At 44.4% G+C, this 11,599-nt stretch overlaps 1 pseudogene; it reads left to right on the forward strand.

Moving 5' to 3' along the window:
• LOC109394388 (actin, cytoplasmic 1-like) overlaps nt 1-6,503 on the forward strand; it is an 8,948-nt pseudogene extending 2,445 nt beyond the window's left edge.
• The last annotated feature ends 5,096 nt before the right edge of the window (nt 6,504-11,599 follow it).

An 11,599-nucleotide genomic window follows, 5' to 3' on the forward strand; every position in this document is an offset into this window, starting at 1 on the left:
CTTCACTGGCCCAAGTTGGCACCATCATTGCGCTCTTCCCGGGCGAGGCAGATCAGTCGCCGGCTTCTGGACTGTCGCTCACTGTGGCTGCTGGCTACACACAGTAGCCCATGGCAAACCCACTGCAGCAGGGGCTGCAGCCTACACTGTCACCAGTGACTCACAGCAGCCCAGCTCCAGGTTGAGCTGTGGTTCAGCATCTTAGCTGTGGAGGGCAGTGTCACTGGCCCTCATATTTGGGATCCGAACTGGGGCCCTCTGGCGTCCCAAGTCAGTTCTTAACCATCGCTCCACTCGGCCGGCCCAAGGAAGGTATCTTAGTCTATTTGGGCTGCTATAACAAAATACCACAGAGTGAGGGGGTTGTAAACCATGAACATTTATTTCTCACAGTTCTAGAGGCTGGGAAGTCCAAGATTATGGTGCTGGCAGATTTGGTGTCCGGTAAGGGACCAGTGTCTAGACAGCTGTCTTTTTGCTGTAACTTCACATGGCAGACGGGGCAAAAGAGCTTTCTCTCTGAGGCCTCTTTTATAGGGACACTAATCCCATTTATAAGGGCTCTGCTCTCATGACCTAATCACTTCCGATAGGTCCCACCTCCTAATGCCATCACCTTGGGGGTTAGGTTCCAACATATGAATTTTAGGGGGACACAAACATTCACACCATAGCAGAAGGTATAGTAGTTGAACAAAGCTCTCTGGACCCAATGCTCGTATTTCCCTTTCATAGCACTCTCTAGATTTTCTTGGGTCTCGTCGTCCCATTCTCCCTGGGACCTGTCTTGATAGTGACTGTATGACAGCCATGATGTCATGGGAAGTGGAAGGCACTGGAATCAGTAAACCTCAACTCTGGGCTCAGCTGTGTTATTAATTAGATGGCAGCTTAGTTCTCTCATCTGTGAAGTGAGGGTGTTGAATTAGCTGACAGCAAAGCTCTTCTATCTCTCTAAAAATGTCATGCCTCTGGTTTCACAGCCTTTGATGCAATTAGAGGTCACTTCTGCTTTAGTGAACTTTATTTTAGTCTATAAATATATTGCACACTGGTGCCACATTTTGTTAGCCTCTGCAAAGATAGGCTGGATTCTTGGTGTTCTTTTTTATTCCTTTGGTAATTTTTTTCACATGATATTTGATTCAACAGAACAGAATTGAGGACCACATCAGCATGGTCTGGCATTCTCAAGGAAACTCTGAACTTGCCTCTACAGTACCTCAGGCATAATGTACCTTACCATCTTTTAGGATTGGCCCATAAAAGTTATCTTGAAACTTTTCCCCCCATTTTTAGTAGTGAAAATTGTTTTTCAAATGAAATTCTTTTTTTTTAAGATTTTTATTGGGGAATTGGGGGGATGGGAACAGTGCTGGGGAACTGAGGGAAGGGGAACAGACAAGTTGCTGTCGTTTTGTTCTTCAGTCTAGTTGTAGAGGACGTTACTTCACTGGCCCAAGTTGGCACCATCATTGCGCTCTTCCAAGGCGAGGCAGATCAGTCGCTGGCTTCTAGACGGCTGCTCACTGCGGCTGCTGGCCGCTCATGCTGGCTGCTGGCCGCTCATGCTGGCTGCTGGCTACATAGGGTAGCCCATGGCAACCCACTGCCACAGGGGCTGCAGACTATGCAGTCGCTGGTGACTCACGGCAGCCCAGCTCCAGGTTGAGCTGTTGTTCAGCATCTTAGCTGTAGAGGGCAGTGTCACTGGCCCTCATATGTGGGATCCGAATCGGGGCCCTCTGGCGTCCCAAGCCAGTTCTTAACCATCGCGCCACTCAGCCGGCCCTCAAATGAAATTCTTATTTAGAACTCCAAAATATAAACTGAATGGAACTCAATGGATGTGGAAAAAAGTTGTTACATCAATAGCTGAGAAAAAAAAAATCCTGTTGGGAGAAAAATGGTTTTTGTATTGGAAAAGATTTTTATGGATAGAAAGTGAGGCTTAAAGTTTTGCACACTAGAAATGAGCAGACATTTGGAAGTGGAAGGATGGCATAAAAGAGAGAGAGCAGAGAAAGGGTTCGGCAATCTAGTGATGGACTGGAGCTCAAAGTCCCTGAAATTGATAGAAGGATCTTTTAAGAATGGGGTATGTATAATATTCAGTTTTAGTGTTAGATTTCTGTGTTGGAAATTTGTAGTGTGAAGTGCCTGCCATTAAATAGCTTTTGATTGCTGAGGCATCTATTTCAAAGACATTCATCGTGAATAAACATATTGCCAGCTGTATGACTAATAAAACAACTAGATAAGAAACCAGACCTCCCCTACCCATGAAGTTCTCTTTTTAGAAAGCTTGGAGTACCCTAGATAACTGAGCACTTGAGGTACCCTACTTTTTTCTTCTCACACTCCTAATTCCTGCTTTTATGTTTTACATTTGCCAATAAAGAGTGAACCCATGAAACTCTAGGTACCACACCCTTGACCCTAGTTCTGGACTCACTCCCTCTGTCTCTTTCCCACAGCCTTGCTGTGTGGCCCTCTGGTGTGCTGTGTACCCTCCAAGACCTGTGAGTAATAAATCTTGTTCTACAAGGTTCCCTGATATTTTACTTAAGTGCACCTTGCAATCATAATAAGAGCCACAAGGGGAAGTCCAGCCATAAATAACATGGGCTCTGGTGGGGAAATGTCTGTGGGGGCCAAGTAGTATGGGCCCAGGTGAGTAGTTAGGCATTTCTAGCTGATAGCATCACTGTCAACAGGGTGAGAGCACAGAACAAAACCCTATTCATCTCTAAAACTTTGTAACACACATAAACATCATTATGTGAGTGGGGCTTTTTGATTGTGTAGCATAAGTGGGTGGGGGTAAAAAAATAAGGACAAGGACTGGGTTCCACATAAAGTAAATGAACTCACTGAAAGCAGAAACTATCATTTACCAAGGGCTTCTAGATCTCAGACAATATATTGGTATAATCTTCTAAACAATGCTAGCAATGAGGTGCTATTATTAATCTCTGTTTCAGAGATGATGAAACTAAATTTTAGAGAAAATTCATAACTTGTACACAATTACCCAAGCAATGAGTGGTGAGGGCGGGACTTGAATTCAGATCTGCCTGATCCCAAAACCCAATTCTTACCCAGTCACTAGCCTATATGGCTGCTCAGATCGGACTGGGCTCTAATCATCAAGACTACAAAAACTTGGAACCAATAGCAAGCTACACTTCCTACTGTCCTTTTCCCTCTTCTGCCTGAGTTTGTTTTGCTTTTGCTATGAAAAGATTTTGTATTTCCCAAGCAAAAGGAATTTACTAAATGTAAATTTGCATCCACTTCTGTTAGTAATAATACATAGCATTTTTGTGACAATCTGCTTGCCATTATTCTTTGTAAGTTAGACAGTCATATCATAGAAGGCAATAGAACAGAGTGGTTAAGAGTGCAGGTCTGAAATCCTTAACTCAGACACTTCCTGACTATATAAAACTTGACTAATTATTTTACCTATCTGTGCCTTCATTGTCTTCCCTATAAGACAGAGTTTACAGGCTAGTGTTATTATAGTTGCACATTCTTTTTTTGTTTTAGATTTTATTGGGGGATTGGGGAAGGGGAGCAGCTAAGTTGTCCTTCATTCTTAGTTGTGGAGGGCACAGCTAGCTCAGCTCCAAGTCCAGTCACTATCTGGCCACCTGTGGGCAGCTTGCGGCTGCTCAGGTCAAGGTGCTGTGTTCAATATTAGTGGGGGGTGAGCGTAGCCCACCATCCCAAGCGGGAGTTGAACCAGAAACCTTGTTGTTAGGAGCACGTGCTCTCACCAGCTGAACCATCCTGCCACCTGTAGGCAGCTCAGCTCGGACGCAGCTCACTGGCCCATGTGGGAATCAAACTGGCGACGCTGTTGCTCAGAGCTTGCGCTCTTAACCAACTGAGCCACTCGGCCGGCCCCTGCATTTTCATTTTTGACCTAAACTGAACCACCCAGCTTTGTCATTGATTTTTTATTTTTCTCCAGACTTGGCTCTTAATGATTTTCAGCTTATTCCAAATACATAAAAATCTTCATAACATAAAAAGGATAATTACAGATAAAATGACAACAAACTTTTAAAGGCAGTTGGTTCTATTGTAGAAATTTCAAACTACTTCAGCAATAATATTATTACCTAATTGAGCATATAGTCTCCCATGGAGGTAATTTGGAATGGGACAATATAACTTTATCATTATATCAAGTGCTATAAAACAGAAGAAATCACATATACCTTCCCCTGTGGGCATCTAGAGCTAGACAGCTGGCAGCCCAGTGTGATCCCACAGAAAGATTCCCAGACACGTATCCCCTAGTAATTAGCATGGGCACACTAGGAATTAGGTCACAGAAGATTAGGGTTGACTAAATTTGGGGGTATGGTCCTTATTTCTCCTAATAACTGAATCTTTACAGATAACCATTGTTCCCAGAGGCTGGAAGTCCTTTACCTGTTGTCACCCACCTCACCCACCCTGTCTACTATCTGTTTAACTCCACCTGTGATGTTTCTTACCTTTGGAATTTGGCAATAGGCTGCCTCTTCCCAGCTTAGGTAGGATGGTTGAGTCAGAGAGGGCTTCTAGGCTCAGTCACTTGTGGTGCCTGGAACTGGTTCTTCCTCCAACCCTCCATATATTAATGTGGGGTGTATAAGAGGAAGACTGTTCTCTGAATACAAAATCTTACCCATTTCCTAGATCAAGATGAGTGTTATTTCTTTTCAAGGGAGATCTGCCCTTGTTTAAAATGAATGATCAGAGAATTCTTACTAAGCTTAGCTTAAGCTGAACATTTTAATATTTTTTTCCAATAGGATTTATATTTAATACTTATGGATTAAGCAAGAAAGAGTAAAAGAATGGTTTCTTTAAAAAAAATCTGGGGCCGGCCGAGTGGCGCAATGGTTGGGAGCTCGCTTGGGGCGCCAGAGGGCCCCGGTTTGGATCCCACATGTGAGGGCCAGTGACACTGCCCTCTACAGCTAAGATGCTGAACAACAGCTCAACCTGGAGCTGGGCTGCAGTGAGTCGCCGGTGACGGTGTGGGCTGCAGTCCTTGTGGCAGTGGGTTGCCGTGGGCTGCCGTGTGTGGCCAGTGGCCAGCGTGAGTGGCCGGCAGCCGCAGTGAGCGGCCATCCAGAGGCCGGCGACTGACCTGCCTCGCCCGGAAGGAGCGCAGTGATGGTGCCGGCTTGGGCCAGTGGGGCGGGCGTCCTCCACAACTAGATTGAAGAACAAAATGACAGCGGCTTGTCTGTTCCCCTTCCCCCAATTCCCCAGCACTGTTCCCGTCCCCCAATTCCCCAATAAAAATCTTAAAAAAAAAAAAATCTGCGTGGGGCACATTCCTCCCACTGCTCTCCCTTTGGCTGCTTCTGCTGTTGGCTCCTCCCACAGCCCCTTCACCCTCAGCGACCACAGCCACCTCTTCACAGTGCAAGGGAAGGAAAAAAATCGTTGCACTGGTCATCAACAATGCTCTGGCATGTGTAAAGCTGGCTTTGCTGGGGATGATGCCCCCAAGTCATGTTCCCATTGATCATTACGTGTCCTCGACACCAGGGTGTTATGGTGGGCTCTGGGCAGAAGGACAGGTATATGTGGCTGACAAGGCCCAGAGCATTCGCTGCATCCTGACTTCAAGCACCGCATAGAGCTTGGCATCATCACCAACTGGGATGACGTGGAGAAGATCTGGCACCACACTTCCTACAGTGAGCTATGTGTGGCCCCTGAGGAGCACCCCTTACTGCTGACTGAGGCCCCCTGAACCCCAAGGCCAACTGTGAGATGACTCAGATTATGTTTGAGACCTTCAACATTGCAGCCATGTACATGGCTGTCCACACCGTGCTGTCCCTTTATGCCTCTGGCTGCATCACTGGTATTGTTATGGACTCTAGGAAGGGGGTCACCCACACTGTACCCATTTAGGAGGGGTAGGCCTTCCCCCATACCATCCTAGGTTTGGACCTGGCAGGCCAGGACTTGACTATCTCATGAAGATCCTCACAGAGTGAGGCTACAGCTTCATCACCAGTGGGAACTGTGTGTGACATCAAGGAGAAGCTCTGCTATGTCACTCTGGACTTCAAGCAGAAAATGGACACCGCTGCATCCTCCTCCTCTTTGGAGAAGAGGTACAAGCTGCAGGACGGACAGGTGATCACCACTGGCAACAAGTGGTCCCGGTATCCAGAGGCGCTTTTCCGGCACTCCTTCCTGGGTAAGTCCTGCGGCATCCATGACACCATATTCAACTCCATTATGAAGTGTGATGTCGACACCCAGAAGGACTTGTATACCAACATGGTGCTGTCTGGTGGGACTACCTTGTACCCAGGCATGGCCCGGGCCCTCAGGACGATGAAGGTCAAGAGCATTGCCCTGCCAGAGCGCAATTACTCGGTGTGGATGGGGCAGTGACCACCTTCCAGCAGATGCGTATCCTCAAGCAGGAGTAAGACAAGTCAGGCCCCTCCATCATCCACCGCAAATGCTTCTAAACCCACCGCGAGCAGATGTGTCGCGTTTGCTGCATGAGACTGGAATAAGTGTTTGAAAAGAAATTTGTCCTTGAAGCTTGTATCTGATATCAGCACCAGGTTGTAGACCTGGTTGCTGATTTTGACCTTGTATTCAAGTTAACTATTCCCTTGGTACATGTTTAATACCCTGTATGTATCTTTGATTTGAACTCCTAGGACATGTGCTCAGTCACTTGGTGTCTGACGTGAGAACATGTTTATGCAAGAGAAATCCAGTGGCTTGATGAGAATCTGCAAGACCATGCATTTCTTGATCTGTGCAAAGTATTAATTTGCTAAGAGCCGCCCATTCCAGGATTTCTCTAGAGGCTGGCAAGAGTCCCGAACCAGTTGTTATTTCTGTCCTGCCTGCCTGACAGGGTTGGGAAGGTCTGAGTGTTAGGACCCACTTTCCTTTCTTAGCTGGGTTGTTACTTGCCTTGAGTTGGAAAATGGTTTGCATTTAACCCTGTAAATGTATTCATCCTTTTAATTTATGTAAGGTTTTTTTGTACACAATTCTTATTCTTTAAGAGATGATAACAACTCTTGGGTTTCTACTGTCATATGACAACATTAGGCCCCAGCAACACGTCATTGTGAGGAGGGCTAATAAAGAAAAAAAAAAACAGACGAGGCAAATTACAAATACAAGAACAAAAAGGAGACTATCACTACAAATCCTGCTGAAAGAAGTATAATAAAGAACTATGATGAGCTTTATGCCAATAAATTTGACTTTATAAATAAAACATACAAATTCTTGGAAAAAAAACCTAACTTACCAAAACAGATGCAAAAAGAAATAGAAAGTTTGTACAGCCCTATAAGTACTAACAAAATTGAATTCATAATTTTAAAAGTCTTCTCAAGAAGAAAACTCAGACGCAGATGATTTTACTTGTAAATTCTATCAAAAATTTAAATGAAATAATACCAATCTTACACAAACTCTTTTAGACAACAGGAAGAGGTAACACTTCCAGCTTTATTTGCAATAGCCAAAAACTGGAAATAATCCAAATGGCCACCAACTGATGAGTGGATTAACAAATTGTGATACTAACAAATTACAAAAAACAATTCCATTCTGTAAAATGGAAGACTACTCATCAATAAGATGAACATACTGCTGATACACGCAGAGACACTGATGAATCTTAAAAGTATCATGTTAATGAAAGAAGAATTTCTATTCCTAAAACCATCATGATAGAAAACAGGTCAGTGGTTGCCTGGGCATGGGGGTCCAGGGGAAGAGAATGACAGCAAACTGGCAGGAAGATTTTGGGGGTGATGGAGTATTTTATATTTTGATTGGGGTCTTGATTATAGGGCTGTCTACATTTATGAAAACTTAAACTATACACTTTAAAATAACACTTAAATTATGTAAATTATCTAAATTATGTCTTAGTAAAATTAGTTTTTAAGAAAAAAATTCCCTTTATAGATAGCAGCGATTTTACTTATTAAACCAAATTAAGCACTATTAGCTGTTCTCAAACAAACAAAAAGCTTCAATTTGTGTTTAATAATACTCAGAGTGAAATTCTGTAAGACTTACTAGAGGGCCGGCCGAGTGGCTCAGTTGGTTAAGAGCTCGCTCAAGAGTTTGAGCTCTGAGCTACAGGTTCCCTGGTTTGATTCACGGCCCCAGCTGAGCTGCCAACAGGTGGCAGGATGGCTCAGCTAAAAAAAAAAAAAAATACTTACTAGAAAGAAAAGAGACCTACAAAGAGGCTCCTCAGATAAAGACATCTAGGAACTGATCAACTAAGTTTAGCAACATATCAAAATAGGCCTGTTAGGGGACTTGTTTTTTTTTTTAAAATCCATTCAGCAACTCTAAATTTTTTTTTTTTTAAGATTTTATTGGGGAATTGGGGGAGGTGAACAGCGTTGGGGAATCAGGAAAGCGGAACAGACAAGTTGCTGTCCTTTTGTTCTTCAGTCTAGTTGTGGAGGACATCGCTTCATTGGCCCCTGTTGGTATTATCATTGTACTCTTCCCAGGTGAAGCAGTCGCTTGCCAGCTATTGGACGGCCACTCACGGCAGCTCACGGCAGCTCACGAAAGCTCATGCCCACTGCCGGTCAGCCCCACTGCAGCCTATGCCGTTGCCGGTGACTCACGGCAGTCCAGCTCCAGGTCGAGCTGTTGTTCACCATCTTAGCTGTAGAGGGCGCAGCGTCACTGGTCCTCATGTGGGATCCGAACCCAGGCCCTGCTGCTCAGAGCTGGTGTCCCAAGCCAACTCCTAACCAATGTGCCACTCGGCCGGCCCCACCCTAAATCTTTTGATTGGAGCATTTAGTCCATTTACATTTAAAGTAATTATTGATAGGTATATAGTTATTGCCATTTTAGTAATTGTTTTTCGGTTGTTTTTTGTGGTTCTCTATTCCTCTTCTTTTTTTAGCTGAGCCATCCTGCCTCCTGTTGGCAGCTCAGCAGCAGCTCAGCTCGGGCTGGACTCAAACCGCTATTGCTCAGAGCTCAAACTTTTGAGCGAGCTCTTAACCAACTGAGCCACTCAGCCGGCCCTGTGGTTCTCTATTCCTTAAAACAGTCATGGGGATGTAAAGTACAGCATAGGGAATATAGTCAGTAATTTTGTAATTAACTATGTATGGTGCCAGATGGGTACTAGAATTATTGTGGTGATCACTTTTTAAGATATATAGATGTCTAATCACTGTGTTGTACAACTGAAACTAATGTATGAATTTATAATAGAAAAATAAACTTAAAAAAAAGTTATGTTAACATTAAAATAAAATTTAGACCTCTTACTTATTCAGTCAAGGTAAGCTTGGCTTGCTCCTATAGAGTATGTCTTGGTTAAATTTAGACATTAAAAAAGGCTGCCAGTATCTTCACTTCACACTTGGATTAATCCCAAGAGAGCATACTTGTAAGTAGAAACACAGACTGTGTTCAATTCTGGGCTGGCCCAAGAGGGTTTCCCTAAGGCTGAACACTTAGGCCCAGGGTTAGCTTCTCTAAAGATCTGATCAGAAAAGAAGACAGCTTGTGAAGAAAACCAATCTCTTCGCAAAAGCTGAACATTACCATTTCAGAATTTACCAGAACATAATAACCACACCATATGTTGTCCACACCCCTTGGGAGATGCCCTTTAAATTGTCTTAACACATGAAAGCACTGCCACTCGGGGGAGAATGAGAGGGGTAGCTTTTCCTTCAAGAACTCCAAATAAAACATCCAGTGAGCTAAAAGCATGAGCCAGCAATTAAGGAGGGCACCTGGGATTTAGTTTCTTTAACCAGCTTGACGCACACAAAGCGATTCCCAGTGGAAATCTCAGATCTCAGAGCCAAACTCCGTTGTTTGCAGTGTCCAAGCTAAAGATACTGGTACCAATGTCAAAGGATGAGACAGAAGCAAAACAAGTGGTAATAAATAAATCAAGAAGCGTTGTTTTTGCTCTTCCTAGAGGCAACTCGATACAGTAAGACAGTTCAGCGGCTTATGTTGTCTGATAACTCTGGACTGGCCTCCCTCTTTCCCAATCATTCTCTTTCGTTAAAGACTATATCTGGTTCATTGAGCTATTTTGAAGTTTAAAGAGAACACATTAACACAACGCCTGGCTCCAAGCCACTCAGTGAATGTAGTAAATATATGTAATGGGATGCTAAATACCATATGGTGAACATAAAATAGTAAATATAAGTAAAGGATGTTTGAGTGTATTCTGTGACCCTCTACATAGGGAAGAGACAACATGGCAGGATGAATTCACAGAGGGTTAGGAAAGAATAAGCAACTTGTCATAACAGAGATGCACTTGCCTTCATCCTGGGACGTGGAAGTGAGAGATCCCCAGTGATGGAGGGTGTACTGGTTACTCTGTTTGTCTGCCTAGATTCATCATTCTTCCCAGGAGGCTGTCTCCTGAGAACGCTATTACTCGAGCTCCCTTGCTGGCTAGCTACCAGTTGGATTTGGCCAATATGAGACTCTGGCAGAAAATGACTGAGCAAGAGGAAGAAGTTCAAGCTATTTCTTCCTGCTCCCTCCCTGCATTGGTATTGTGTCTTTGGCAGCGTTTTCATCCTTCCAGGATTACACTATGGCCCGACAGCTCCTCTTTCACAATCTCAGCCTTTACTGGGCTCTGGCCTACTGTTTCTTCCCTTACCCTCTCATGCCTGGATGGTAATGCCTTTCCACTGTTAAAAATCTGTATATGACATCATCCCTATGTATTCCACTAATCCTGTGCACACCTCTATAAACAGGCCCTTTGTTAGAGTTTCTTTGTTTGAACCATCTGGAGCAAATGCTATTTTCTTGACTAGTGAGGGCTCTCCAAGGATCTCACAAGCGTACCCACCAGAGAAAGATAAAACTTTAATGATTCTGGCAGTTCCAAAGGGTGCTAACTAGTTAATCATAGCAGTGCAAGTAATAATTTTCCTGGGAACATTAGAAACACAGTTAATACAATAGAGGTCGAGTAGTAAAAGCCCAAAGTGGGAGAAAAAGAAAAGCTGATAACATCTGGCAATAAGCCAGAGCTGGGGCAATGGGAGGAGAGTCCCAGTTTAACATGAAGTTCAAAGTTTAAACTATTATCTAAAACTGATACATTAAAAATTGACCTGAGGGCCTGCCGAGTGGCATGTTGGTTAAGAGCTGGCTTGGGACGCCAGAGGGCCCCGGTTCAGATCCCAAACATGAGGGCCAGTGACACTGCCCTCTACAGCTAAGATGCTGAACAACAGCTCGACCTGGGGCTGGGCGGCTGTGAGTCACCGGCTCGGGTAGGCTGCAGCCCCTGCTACAGTGGGTTGCCATGGGCTACTGTGTGTAGCCAGCAGCCAGCGTGAGCGGCCAGCAGCCGCGGTGAGCAGCTGTCCAGAAACCGGCAACTGATCTGCCTCGCCCGGGAAGAGCGCAATGTTGGTGCCAACTTGGGCCAGTGAAGCAACGTCCTCCACAACTAGACTGAAGAACAAAAAGACAGCAACTTGTCTGTTCCCCTTCCCTGATTCCCCAACACTGTTCCCCTCCCCCAATTCTCCAATAAAAATCTTTAAAAAAA

This window comes from Hipposideros armiger, unplaced genomic scaffold, assembly GCF_001890085.2.
Source record: "Hipposideros armiger isolate ML-2016 unplaced genomic scaffold, ASM189008v1 scaffold_422, whole genome shotgun sequence".
In the NCBI taxonomy this organism is placed as follows: domain Eukaryota; kingdom Metazoa; phylum Chordata; class Mammalia; order Chiroptera; family Hipposideridae; genus Hipposideros; species Hipposideros armiger.